The following is a 13769-nucleotide window of genomic DNA, read 5'->3' as shown; positions in this document are numbered from 1 at the left end:
ACTAGTGTTAAGTTATGGCATGACAAGCTACTCTAATGCCGTTGCTTGACAATAACTCATGTTGGGATGGCAATCGAGTCCTATGCATTTCTATCGAGTAGACTTTTAATCCTCTTACTTTCAACATATGCCATTGATCGACAGAGAACAAGAAGTATCTACTCACAGTTATACATGGGTCAGAACAGTGTCCTGACTTTGAGCACGTTCGCGATCCTAATGCTGACGCAGGTAACGCGTTCACTTGTAGGCTACTATGTGGGTCACATCTTACCTACATTTTGACCCCGGGCATGGTGGCCAAGCGGCAAGGCGTCGGTCTTGTAAACCGAAGACCACGGGTTCGATCCCCGTTCGTGCCTTTTACAACAGCGTAAGTGGACAACTAAGTCAACAATGTTTACGGAAATGATAGCAGCTGACGTGGCACTGGCAAATTCTCCAATGCCTACCCCCTTCGTGCAGCGTCTCCTTCTCTTGCATTGGCAAGCCACCATCAGTCCACTTCTTGCATTGGACAAAACATATTTGTACAAGATCCAGGACTCCTCTATCTCACAAATAGTGACTATAATGTCATTGCTGTCAGCGCCACGTTGAGCCAACGTGCTCTTATTAGTGATGTTTGTCTGCTTTGCTTCAATGACAGGTGCCATTGTCCCATAGGTTCCATAAAACTGATAGGGAGACTCAAAGAAACCGGACCTTGCTTAGTCAAAAGATGAAATGGGAGGTGACCTCATGCTGGCATATTCTTCAGTGAACTGACTTAAACCGTCTTACCAGGAAGCTTATTATTCTCTTCTTTTTATTTGTAATCTTGGAAATCTACAAAATATGAAATTGGGGATTTGCCTTGTTTGTTCAGTCACCATTGCTGTAAGATGTGTACGGCACATTGACGCTTCCTACTTGCAGTATTCAATGATTTTAAGGTTGTTCTTATTTCTAGCCTTCTTGGCTGAACAACTGAGCCTTCAGGCCTGCAAAGTCTTGGCCAACATAACTTTTTAAAGTACTTTGTCAGTTTTCTATTCTGTTCTTGGTTTTTGCAAATTTGTTCTTCTGGATTTGCTGCTGGCGAACGATAACGAGACTAATCGACTCATCGTGCGACTGCTTCTTGCATCATTATTTACTGTTTACTGTGCCTGTGTCTTTCAGATTTCAAAATGCGTGCGCTCCCGTGGGGATGTAGCTCAGAGGTAGAGCACATGCTTTGCATGTATGAGGTCCTGGGTTCAATCCCCAGCATCTCCATGAAGTCTGTCTTATAGAATGAAAGTGCTTGTTAAGAAAGTGCCAGCAACTGCATCTGTCTGCTTGGTTGCTCTTCAACATATATTCCCTATTTTTGGTCAGTCTGAATCAGAGCTAAGGAGCTCTTACGAACTTGTACTTGTCGCTCACATGTTCCACACTCTTCCACTTAAGACACCACAGGTACAATCACTGTTTGCACCCTTGCGTCCTTAAGAAGCCGTTTGAGAGAAGCACTGCCAGATAACAAGAGCTCCACTGCTATTCCAGGTAGGTTCCAACTCACTTCACATTAAAACACTATCCCAAGTGCTCCTTCTTGGGTCACTTGGCTTCCTTGGTGATCTTGACCAGAGGAACAAGGTCCCCCAGTGAGGAAATACATGTGCATATTTTATCATAACTTACGGATTTACAGATCATCAAAGTCTATGTGAAGAGTCACAAACATTCCTGATGATGAGGCAGGCCTTTCTGACCCATCACAGAGTTTTGACAATTCAGGATACTCGTGGCCAATTGACAAACATTTGGAGTCACTATTTTCAATGCTATTACCCTATAACTTGGCAAGAGAAAGGGATGTAGATCAGTGCTAGAGCGCATGCTTTGCATGTATGAGGTCCAGCGTTCAATCCCCTGCATTTCCACTAGTGTTAAGTTATGGCACGAGAACCTCGCTGACATCATCAGTGCTGTGCCGGAACATGTCCCAGTCCGCGTCATCCAGAGCGTCCTGCAGAGCGGCCACCGATTGGTCTGTCCAGCGCTAACCTCAAGCGTGCAGTGCCCAACCTTTACCATCACGTAACCTTCCCCACCAGGGGAAATAGGACACTCGACCACTGCTACACCCCATACAAGGACAGCTACAAGGCACTAGCTCATCCACCGTTTGGTAAGTCGGACCACGCTGCCATCTTCCTCATAGCAAAATATAAACAAAGGCTGAAACGGGAAGCTCCGGTTCAGAAGGAGGTCGCGCGCTGGACAGACCAATCGCTGGCCTCTCTGCAGGACGCTCTGGATGACGCGGACTGGGACATGTCCCGGCACAGCACTGATGATGTCAGCGAGTTTACGGAGGCAGTAGTAGGGTTTATTGGGAAACTGGTGGACGATACGATTCCAAGAGCCGCCATCAAGAAGTTTCCCAACCAGAAGCCCTGGGTGGACAAACTCTGAACTCTCGCACTGCTGCCTACAACACGGAGATCATCAGCGGGAACATGGATGAGTACAAGTCAGTGGCAAACGGAGTGCGCAGGGCGCTGAGGGAGGCCAAGCGGCGCTACGGGAGGAAACTGGAGACACAGTTCCAGCAGAGTGGCTCTAGATCCCTGTGGCAGGGACTACGGACGATCACGGACTACAGGAGCCCACCCTCCGGACTGATGAGTGCGGATGAGTCTTTGGCGAACGAGCTAAACACGTTCTTCGCTCCATTCCAGGCGACATCTAGCATCGCTAGCGCTAACAACGCAGATGGTGCTATCGGCGCAGCCAATGATGCACGCCAGAAACTGACTCTGTCCTCTTGATTGCCCTTCAACAGAGGTTCCCTGTCTTGGGTCAGCCTGAAACAGAGCTAAGGAGCTCTTTCAAACTTGTATTTGTCACTCAAATGTGCCACACTCTCCCATTTAGGAAGCCACAGGTACAATCACTGGTTTGCGCCCTTGAGAAGCCATTTGAGAGAAGCGCTGCTAAAAGTAATCATCGAAGGGAGCCACAGTCCCAGACGTGACATGCTCTGCAACTGTGCTCCCGTTTGTCATCTTGTTCCCCCATCTACTACACCCACAGGCAACCATAACCTTTGTTTTTGTGCTTTTAATGCTACTAACTGAGATTACAAGCAGGTTTACATGTGGTACAGTGTGTAGAAGTGGAAATTGGGGTTTGCCAGATAACAACAACTCCATTGCTATTCCAGGTAGGTTCCAACTCACTTCACATTAAAACCCTGTCCCAAGTGCTCCTTCTTGGGTCACTAGGCTTCCTTGGTGATCTTGACCAGAGGAACAAGGTCCCCCAGTGAGTAAATACATGTAAATACATTTGGCTAATTACCAAACATTTGGAGTCACTATTTTCAATGCTATTATCCTATAACTTGGCAAGAGAAGGGGATGTAGATCAGTGCTAGAGCGCATGCTTTGCATGTATGAGGTCCAGCGTTCAATCCCCTGCATCTCCACTAGTGTTAAGTTATGGCATGACAAGCTACTCTAATGCCGTTGCTTGACAATAACTCATGTTGGGATGGCAATCGAGTCCTATGCATTTCTATCGAGTAGACTTTTAATCCTCTTACTTTCAACATATGCCATTGATCGACAGAGAACAAGAAGTATCTACTCACAGTTATACATGGGTCAGAACAGTGTCCTGACTTTGAGCACGTTCGCGATCCTAATGCTGACGCAGGTAACGCGTTCACTTGTAGGCTACTATGTGGGTCACATCTTACCTACATTTTGACCCCGGGCATGGTGGCCAAGCGGCAAGGCGTCGGTCTTGTAAACCGAAGACCACGGGTTCGATCCCTGTTCGTGCCTTTTACAACAGCGTAAGTGGACAACTAAGTCAACAATGTATACGGAAATGATAGCAGCTGACGTGGCACTGGCAAATTCTCCAATGCCTACCCCCTTCGTGCAGCGTCTCCTTCTCTTGCATTGGCAAGCCACCATCAGTCCACTTCTTGCATTGGACAAAACATATTTGTACAAGATCCAGGACTCCTCTATCTCACAAATAGTGACTAAAATGTCATTGCTGTCAGCGCCACGTTGAGCCAACGTGCTCTTATTAGTGATGATTGTCTGCTTTGCTTCAATGACAGGTGCCATTGTCCCATAGGTTCCATAAAACTGATAGGGAGACTCAAAGAAACCGGACCTTGCTTAGTCAAAAGATGAAATGGGAGGTGACCTCATGCTGGCATATTCTTGAGTGAACTGACTTAAACCGTCTTACCAGGAAGCTTATTATTCTCTTCTTTTTATTTGTAATCTTGGAAATCTACAAAATATGAAATTGGGGATTTGCCTTGTTTGTTCAGTCACCATTGCTGTAAGATGTGTACGGCACATTGACGCTTCCTACTTGCAGTATTCAATGATTTTAAGGTTGTTCTTATTTCTAGCCTTCTTGGCTGAACAACTGAGCCTTCAGGCCTGCAAAGTCTTGGCCAACATAACTTTTTAAAGTACTTTGTCAGTTTTCTATTCTGTTCTTGGTTTTTGCAAATTTGTTCTTCTGGATTTGCTGCTGGCGAACGATAACGAGACTAATCGACTCATCGTGCGACTGCTTCTTGCATCATTATTTACTGTTTACTGTGCCTGTATCTTTCAGATTTCAAAATGCTTGCGCTCCCGTGGGGATGTAGCTCAGAGGTAGAGCACATGCTTCGCATGTATGAGGTCCTGGGTTCAATCCCCAGCATCTCCATAAAGGCTGTCTTATAGAATGAAAGTGCCAGCAACTGCATCTGTCTGCTTGGTTGCTCTTCAACATATATTCCCTATTTTGGGTCAGTCTGAATCAGAGCTAAGGAGCTCTTACGAACTTGTACTTGTCGCTCACATGTTCCACACTCTTCCACTTAAGACACCACAGGTACAATCACTGTTTGCACCCTTGCGTCCTTAAGAAGCCGTTTGAGAGAAGCACTGCCAGATAACAAGAGCTCCACTGCTATTCCAGGTAGGTTCCAACTCACTTCACATTAAAACACTATCCCAAGTGCTCCTTCTTGGGTCACTTGGCTTCCTTGGTGATCTTGACCAGAGGAACAAGGTCCCCCAGTGAGGAAATACATGTGCATATTTTATCATAACTTACGGATTTACAGATCATCAAAGTCTATGTGAAGAGTCACAAACATTCCTGATGATGAGGCAGGCCTTTCTGACCCATCACAGAGTTTTGACAATTCAGGATACTCGTGGCCAATTAACAAACATTTGGAGTCACTATTTTCAATGCTATTACCCTATAACTTGGCAAGAGAAAGGGATGTAGATCAGTGCTAGAGCGCATGCTTTGCATGTATGAGGTCCAGCGTTCAATCCCCTGCATTTCCACTAGTGTTAAGTTATGGCACGAGAACCTCGCTGACATCATCAGTGCTGTGCCGGAACATGTCCCAGTCCGCGTCATCCAGAGCGTCCTGCAGAGCGGCCACCGATTGGTCTGTCCAGCGCTAACCTCAAGCGTGCAGTGCCCAACCTTTACCATCACGTAACCTTCCCCACCAGGGGAAATAGGACACTCGACCACTGCTACACCCCATACAAGGACAGCTACAAGGCACTAGCTCATCCACCGTTTGGTAAGTCGGACCACGCTGCCATCTTCCTCATAGCAAAATATAAACAAAGGCTGAAACGGGAAGCTCCGGTTCAGAAGGAGGTCGCGCACTGGACAGACCAATCGCTGGCCACTCTGCAGGACGCTCTGGATGACGCGGACTGGGACATGTTCCGGCACAGCACTGATGATGTCAGCGAGTTTACGGAGGCAGTAGTAGGGATTATTGGGAAACTGGTGGACGATACGATTCCAAGAGCCGCCATCAAGAAGTTTCCCAACCAGAAGCCCTGGGTGGACAAACTCTGAACTCTCGCACTGCTGCCTACAACACGGAGATCATCAGCGGGAACATGGATGAGTACAAGTCAGTGGCAAACGGAGTGCGCAGGGCGCTGAGGGAGGCCAAGCGGCGCTACGGGAGGAAACTGGAGACACAGTTCCAGCAGAGTGGCTCTAGATCCCTGTGGCAGGGGCTACGGACGATCACGGGCTACAGGAGCCCACCCTCCGGACTGATGAGTGCGGATGAGTCTTTGGCGAACGAGCTAAACACGTTCTTCGCTCCATTCCAGGCGACATCTAGCATCGCTAGCGCTAACAACGCAGATGGTGCTATCGGCGCAGCCAATGATGCACGCCAGAAACTGACTCTGTCCTCTTGATTGCCCTTCAACAGAGGTTCCCTGTCTTGGGTCAGCCTGAAACAGAGCTAAGGAGCTCTTTCAAACTTGTATTTGTCACTCAAATGTGCCACACTCTCCCATTTAGGAAGCCACAGGTACAATCACTGGTTTGCGCCCTTGAGAAGCCATTTGAGAGAAGCGCTGCTAAAAGTAATCATCGAAGGGAGCCACAGTCCCAGACGTGACATGCTCTGCAACTGTGCTCCCGTTTGTCATCTTGTTCCCCCATCTACTACACCCACAGGCAACCATAACCTTTGTTTTTGTGCTTTTAATGCTACTAACTGAGATTACAAGCAGGTTTACATGTGGTACAGTGTGTAGAAGTGGAAATTGGGGTTTGCCAGATAACAACAACTCCATTGCTATTCCAGGTAGGTTCCAACTCACTTCACATTAAAACCCTGTCCCAAGTGCTCCTTCTTGGGTCACTAGGCTTCCTTGGTGATCTTGACCAGAGGAACAAGGTCCCCCAGTGAGTAAATACATGTAAATACATTTGGCTAATTACCAAACATTTGGAGTCACTATTTTCAATGCTATTATCCTATAACTTGGCAAGAGAAGGGGATGTAGATCAGTGCTAGAGCGCATGCTTTGCATGTATGAGGTCCAGCGTTCAATCCCCTGCATCTCCACTAGTGTTAAGTTATGGCATGACAAGCTACTCTAATGCCGTTGCTTGACAATAACTCATGTTGGGATGGCAATCGAGTCCTATGCATTTCTATCGAGTAGACTTTTAATCCTCTTACTTTCAACATATGCCATTGATCGACAGAGAACAAGAAGTATCTACTCACAGTTATACATGGGTCAGAACAGTGTCCTGACTTTGAGCACGTTCGCGATCCTAATGCTGACGCAGGTAACGCGTTCACTTGTAGGCTACTATGTGGGTCACATCTTACCTACATTTTGACCCCGGGCATGGTGGCCAAGCGGCAAGGCGTCGGTCTTGTAAACCGAAGACCACGGGTTCGATCCCCGTTCGTGCCTTTTACAACAGCGTAAGTGGACAACTAAGTCAACAATGTATACGGAAATGATAGCAGCTGACGTGGCACTGGCAAATTCTCCAATGCCTACCCCCTTCGTGCAGCGTCTCCTTCTCTTGCATTGGCAAGCCACCATCAGTCCACTTCTTGCATTGGACAAAACATATTTGTACAAGATCCAGGACTCCTCTATCTCACAAATAGTGACTAAAATGTCATTGCTGTCAGCGCCACGTTGAGCCAACGTGCTCTTATTAGTGATGATTGTCTGCTTTGCTTCAATGACAGGTGCCATTGTCCCATAGGTTCCATAAAACTGATAGGGAGACTCAAAGAAACCGGACCTTGCTTAGTCAAAAGATGAAATGGGAGGTGACCTCATGCTGGCATATTCTTGAGTGAACTGACTTAAACCGTCTTACCAGGAAGCTTATTATTCTCTTCTTTTTATTTGTAATCTTGGAAATCTACAAAATATGAAATTGGGGATTTGCCTTGTTTGTTCAGTCACCATTGCTGTAAGATGTGTACGGCACATTGACGCTTCCTACTTGCAGTATTCAATGATTTTAAGGTTGTTCTTATTTCTAGCCTTCTTGGCTGAACAACTGAGCCTTCAGGCCTGCAAAGTCTTGGCCAACATAACTTTTTAAAGTACTTTGTCAGTTTTCTATTCTGTTCTTGGTTTTTGCAAATTTGTTCTTCTGGATTTGCTGCTGGCGAACGATAACGAGACTAATCGACTCATCGTGCGACTGCTTCTTGCATCATTATTTACTGTTTACTGTGCCTGTATCTTTCAGATTTCAAAATGCTTGCGCTCCCGTGGGGATGTAGCTCAGAGGTAGAGCACATGCTTCGCATGTATGAGGTCCTGGGTTCAATCCCCAGCATCTCCATAAAGGCTGTCTTATAGAATGAAAGTGCCAGCAACTGCATCTGTCTGCTTGGTTGCTCTTCAACATATATTCCCTATTTTGGGTCAGTCTGAATCAGAGCTAAGGAGCTCTTACGAACTTGTACTTGTCGCTCACATGTTCCACACTCTTCCACTTAAGACACCACAGGTACAATCACTGTTTGCACCCTTGCGTCCTTAAGAAGCCGTTTGAGAGAAGCACTGCCAGATAACAAGAGCTCCACTGCTATTCCAGGTAGGTTCCAACTCACTTCACATTAAAACACTATCCCAAGTGCTCCTTCTTGGGTCACTTGGCTTCCTTGGTGATCTTGACCAGAGGAACAAGGTCCCCCAGTGAGGAAATACATGTGCATATTTTATCATAACTTACGGATTTACAGATCATCAAAGTCTATGTGAAGAGTCACAAACATTCCTGATGATGAGGCAGGCCTTTCTGACCCATCACAGAGTTTTGACAATTCAGGATACTCGTGGCCAATTAACAAACATTTGGAGTCACTATTTTCAATGCTATTACCCTATAACTTGGCAAGAGAAAGGGATGTAGATCAGTGCTAGAGCGCATGCTTTGCATGTATGAGGTCCAGCGTTCAATCCCCTGCATTTCCACTAGTGTTAAGTTATGGCACGAGAACCTCGCTGACATCATCAGTGCTGTGCCGGAACATGTCCCAGTCCGCGTCATCCAGAGCGTCCTGCAGAGCGGCCACCGATTGGTCTGTCCAGCGCTAACCTCAAGCGTGCAGTGCCCAACCTTTACCATCACGTAACCTTCCCCACCAGGGGAAATAGGACACTCGACCACTGCTACACCCCATACAAGGACAGCTACAAGGCACTAGCTCATCCACCGTTTGGTAAGTCGGACCACGCTGCCATCTTCCTCATAGCAAAATATAAACAAAGGCTGAAACGGGAAGCTCCGGTTCAGAAGGAGGTCGCGCACTGGACAGACCAATCGCTGGCCACTCTGCAGGACGCTCTGGATGACGCGGACTGGGACATGTTCCGGCACAGCACTGATGATGTCAGCGAGTTTACGGAGGCAGTAGTAGGGTTTATTGGGAAACTGGTGGACGATACGATTCCAAGAGCCGCCATCAAGAAGTTTCCCAACCAGAAGCCCTGGGTGGACAAACTCTGAACTCTCGCACTGCTGCCTACAACACGGAGATCATCAGCGGGAACATGGATGAGTACAAGTCAGTGGCAAACGGAGTGCGCAGGGCGCTGAGGGAGGCCAAGCGGCGCTACGGGAGGAAACTGGAGACACAGTTCCAGCAGAGTGGCTCTAGATCCCTGTGGCAGGGGCTACGGACGATCACGGGCTACAGGAGCCCACCCTCCGGACTGATGAGTGCGGATGAGTCTTTGGCGAACGAGCTAAACACGTTCTTCGCTCCATTCCAGGCGACATCTAGCATCGCTAGCGCTAACAACGCAGATGGTGCTATCGGCGCAGCCAATGATGCACGCCAGAAACTGACTCTGTCCTCTTGATTGCCCTTCAACAGAGGTTCCCTGTCTTGGGTCAGCCTGAAACAGAGCTAAGGAGCTCTTTCAAACTTGTATTTGTCACTCAAATGTGCCACACTCTCCCATTTAGGAAGCCACAGGTACAATCACTGGTTTGCGCCCTTGAGAAGCCATTTGAGAGAAGCGCTGCTAAAAGTAATCATCGAAGGGAGCCACAGTCCCAGACGTGACATGCTCTGCAACTGTGCTCCCGTTTGTCATCTTGTTCCCCCATCTACTACACCCACAGGCAACCATAACCTTTGTTTTTGTGCTTTTAATGCTACTAACTGAGATTACAAGCAGGTTTACATGTGGTACAGTGTGTAGAAGTGGAAATTGGGGTTTGCCAGATAACAACAACTCCATTGCTATTCCAGGTAGGTTCCAACTCACTTCACATTAAAACCCTGTCCCAAGTGCTCCTTCTTGGGTCACTAGGCTTCCTTGGTGATCTTGACCAGAGGAACAAGGTCCCCCAGTGAGTAAATACATGTAAATACATTTGGCTAATTACCAAACATTTGGAGTCACTATTTTCAATGCTATTATCCTATAACTTGGCAAGAGAAGGGGATGTAGATCAGTGCTAGAGCGCATGCTTTGCATGTATGAGGTCCAGCGTTCAATCCCCTGCATCTCCACTAGTGTTAAGTTATGGCATGACAAGCTACTCTAATGCCGTTGCTTGACAATAACTCATGTTGGGATGGCAATCGAGTCCTATGCATTTCTATCGAGTAGACTTTTAATCCTCTTACTTTCAACATATGCCATTGATCGACAGAGAACAAGAAGTATCTACTCACAGTTATACATGGGTCAGAACAGTGTCCTGACTTTGAGCACGTTCGCGATCCTAATGCTGACGCAGGTAACGCGTTCACTTGTAGGCTACTATGTGGGTCACATCTTACCTACATTTTGACCCCGGGCATGGTGGCCAAGCGGCAAGGCGTCGGTCTTGTAAACCGAAGACCACGGGTTCGATCCCCGTTCGTGCCTTTTACAACAGCGTAAGTGGACAACTAAGTCAACAATGTATACGGAAATGATAGCAGCTGACGTGGCACTGGCAAATTCTCCAATGCCTACCCCCTTCGTGCAGCGTCTCCTTCTCTTGCATTGGCAAGCCACCATCAGTCCACTTCTTGCATTGGACAAAACATATTTGTACAAGATCCAGGACTCCTCTATCTCACAAATAGTGACTAAAATGTCATTGCTGTCAGCGCCACGTTGAGCAAACGTGCTCTTATTAGTGATGATTGTCTGCTTTGCTTCAATGACAGGTGCCATTGTCCCATAGGTTCCATAAAACTGATAGGGAGACTCAAAGAAACCGGACCTTGCTTAGTCAAAAGATGAAATGGGAGGTGACCTCATGCTGGCATATTCTTGAGTGAACTGACTTAAACCGTCTTACCAGGAAGCTTATTATTCTCTTCTTTTTATTTGTAATCTTGGAAATCTACAAAATATGAAATTGGGGATTTGCCTTGTTTGTTCAGTCACCATTGCTGTAAGATGTGTACGGCACATTGACGCTTCCTACTTGCAGTATTCAATGATTTTAAGGTTGTTCTTATTTCTAGCCTTCTTGGCTGAACAACTGAGCCTTCAGGCCTGCAAAGTCTTGGCCAACATAACTTTTTAAAGTACTTTGTCAGTTTTCTATTCTGTTCTTGGTTTTTGCAAATTTGTTCTTCTGGATTTGCTGCTGGCGAACGATAACGAGACTAATCGACTCATCGTGCGACTGCTTCTTGCATCATTATTTACTGTTTACTGTGCCTGTATCTTTCAGATTTCAAAATGCTTGCGCTCCTGTGGGGATGTAGCTCAGAGGTAGAGCACATGCTTCGCATGTATGAGGTCCTGGGTTCAATCCCCAGCATCTCCATAAAGGCTGTCTTATAGAATGAAAGTGCCAGCAACTGCATCTGTCTGCTTGGTTGCTCTTCAACATATATTCCCTATTTTGGGTCAGTCTGAATCAGAGCTAAGGAGCTCTTACGAACTTGCACTTGTCGCTCACATGTTCCACACTCTTCCACTTAAGACACCACAGGTACAATCACTGTTTGCACCCTTGCGTCCTTAAGAAGCCGTTTGAGAGAAGCACTGCCAGATAACAAGAGCTCCACTGCTATTCCAGGTAGGTTCCAACTCACTTCACATTAAAACACTATCCCAAGTGCTCCTTCTTGGGTCACTTGGCTTCCTTGGTGATCTTGACCAGAGGAACAAGGTCCCCCAGTGAGGAAATACATGTGCATATTTTATCATAACTTACGGATTTACAGATCATCAAAGTCTATGTGAAGAGTCACAAACATTCCTGATGATGAGGCAGGCCTTTCTGACCCATCACAGAGTTTTGACAATTCAGGATACTCGTGGCCAATTAACAAACATTTGGAGTCACTATTTTCAATGCTATTACCCTATAACTTGGCAAGAGAAAGGGATGTAGATCAGTGCTAGAGCGCATGCTTTGCATGTATGAGGTCCAGCGTTCAATCCCCTGCATTTCCACTAGTGTTAAGTTATGGCACGAGAACCTCGCTGACATCATCAGTGCTGTGCCGGAACATGTCCCAGTCCGCGTCATCCAGAGCGTCCTGCAGAGCGGCCACCGATTGGTCTGTCCAGCGCTAACCTCAAGCGTGCAGTGCCCAACCTTTACCATCACGTAACCTTCCCCACCAGGGGAAATAGGACACTCGACCACTGCTACACCCCATACAAGGACAGCTACAAGGCACTAGCTCATCCACCGTTTGGTAAGTCGGACCACGCTGCCATCTTCCTCATAGCAAAATATAAACAAAGGCTGAAACGGGAAGCTCCGGTTCAGAAGGAGGTCGCGCGCTGGACAGACCAATCGCTGGCCTCTCTGCAGGACGCTCTGGATGACGCGGACTGGGACATGTCCCGGCACAGCACTGATGATGTCAGCGAGTTTACGGAGGCAGTAGTAGGGTTTATTGGGAAACTGGTGGACGATACGATTCCAAGAGCCGCCATCAAGAAGTTTCCCAACCAGAAGCCCTGGGTGGACAAACTCTGAACTCTCGCACTGCTGCCTACAACACGGAGATCATCAGCGGGAACATGGATGAGTACAAGTCTGTGGCAAACGGAGTGCGCAGGGCGCTGAGGGAGGCCAAGCGGCGCTACGGGAGGAAACTGCAGACACAGTTCCAGCAGAGTGGCTCTAGATCCCTGTGGCAGGGACTACGGACGATCACGGACTACAGGAGCCCACCCTCCGGACTGATGAGTGCGGATGAGTCTTTGGCGAACGAGCTAAACACGTTCTTCGCTCCATTCCAGGCGACATCTAGCATCGCTAGCGCTAACAACGCAGATGGTGCTATCGGCGCAGCCAATGATGCACGCCAGAAACTGACTCTGTCCTCTTGATTGCCCTTCAACAGAGGTTCCCTGTCTTGGGTCAGCCTGAAACAGAGCTAAGGAGCTCTTTCAAACTTGTATTTGTCACTCAAATGTGCCACACTCTCCCATTTAGGAAGCCACAGGTACAATCACTGGTTTGCGCCCTTGAGAAGCCATTTGAGAGAAGCGCTGCTAAAAGTAATCATCGAAGGGAGCCACAGTCCCAGACGTGACATGCTCTGCAACTGTGCTCCCGTTTGTCATCTTGTTCCCCCATCTACTACACCCACAGGCAACCATAACCTTTGTTTTTGTGCTTTTAATGCTACTAACTGAGATTACAAGCAGGTTTACATGTGGTACAGTGTGTAGAAGTGGAAATTGGGGTTTGCCAGATAACAACAACTCCATTGCTATTCCAGGTAGGTTCCAACTCACTTCACATTAAAACCCTGTCCCAAGTGCTCCTTCTTGGGTCACTAGGCTTCCTTGGTGATCTTGACCAGAGGAACAAGGTCCCCCAGTGAGTAAATACATGTAAATACATTTGGCTAATTACCAAACATTTGGAGTCACTATTTTCAATGCTATTATCCTATAACTTGGCAAGAGAAGGGGATGTAGATCAGTGCTAGAGCGCATGCTTTGCATGTATGAGGTCCA

At 47.2% G+C, this 13769-nt stretch overlaps 1 long non-coding RNA gene and 8 other non-coding genes across 9 annotated transcripts in view; 8 read left to right on the top strand and 1 right to left on the bottom strand.

Moving 5' to 3' along the window:
- LOC118242957 (uncharacterized) overlaps window positions 1–13769 on the bottom strand; it is a 40804-nt gene that overhangs the window by 6397 nt on the left and 20638 nt on the right. The window lies entirely within an intron of this gene.
- Window positions 291–362, top strand: trnat-ugu (transfer RNA threonine (anticodon UGU)). Its single transcript has one exon. It is a non-coding gene; the product is annotated as a tRNA-Thr (tRNA).
- Window positions 1189–1260, top strand: trnaa-ugc (transfer RNA alanine (anticodon UGC)). The gene has a single exon. It is a non-coding gene; the product is annotated as a tRNA-Ala (tRNA).
- trnat-ugu (transfer RNA threonine (anticodon UGU)) lies at window positions 3750–3821 on the top strand. The gene has a single exon. It is a non-coding gene; the product is annotated as a tRNA-Thr (tRNA).
- Window positions 4648–4719, top strand: trnaa-cgc (transfer RNA alanine (anticodon CGC)). The gene has a single exon. It is a non-coding gene; the product is annotated as a tRNA-Ala (tRNA).
- trnat-ugu (transfer RNA threonine (anticodon UGU)) lies at window positions 7194–7265 on the top strand. Its single transcript has one exon. It is a non-coding gene; the product is annotated as a tRNA-Thr (tRNA).
- On the top strand, window positions 8092–8163 carry trnaa-cgc (transfer RNA alanine (anticodon CGC)). The gene has a single exon. It is a non-coding gene; the product is annotated as a tRNA-Ala (tRNA).
- trnat-ugu (transfer RNA threonine (anticodon UGU)) lies at window positions 10638–10709 on the top strand. Its single transcript has one exon. It is a non-coding gene; the product is annotated as a tRNA-Thr (tRNA).
- trnaa-cgc (transfer RNA alanine (anticodon CGC)) lies at window positions 11536–11607 on the top strand. The gene has a single exon. It is a non-coding gene; the product is annotated as a tRNA-Ala (tRNA).

This window comes from Electrophorus electricus, chromosome 20 (assembly GCF_041902795.1).
Source record: "Electrophorus electricus isolate QZ-2024a chromosome 20, ASM4190279v1, whole genome shotgun sequence".
In the NCBI taxonomy this organism is placed as follows: Eukaryota; Metazoa; Chordata; class Actinopteri; order Gymnotiformes; family Gymnotidae; genus Electrophorus; species Electrophorus electricus.
This window is presented reverse-complemented; position numbering and strand designations above follow the sequence as displayed.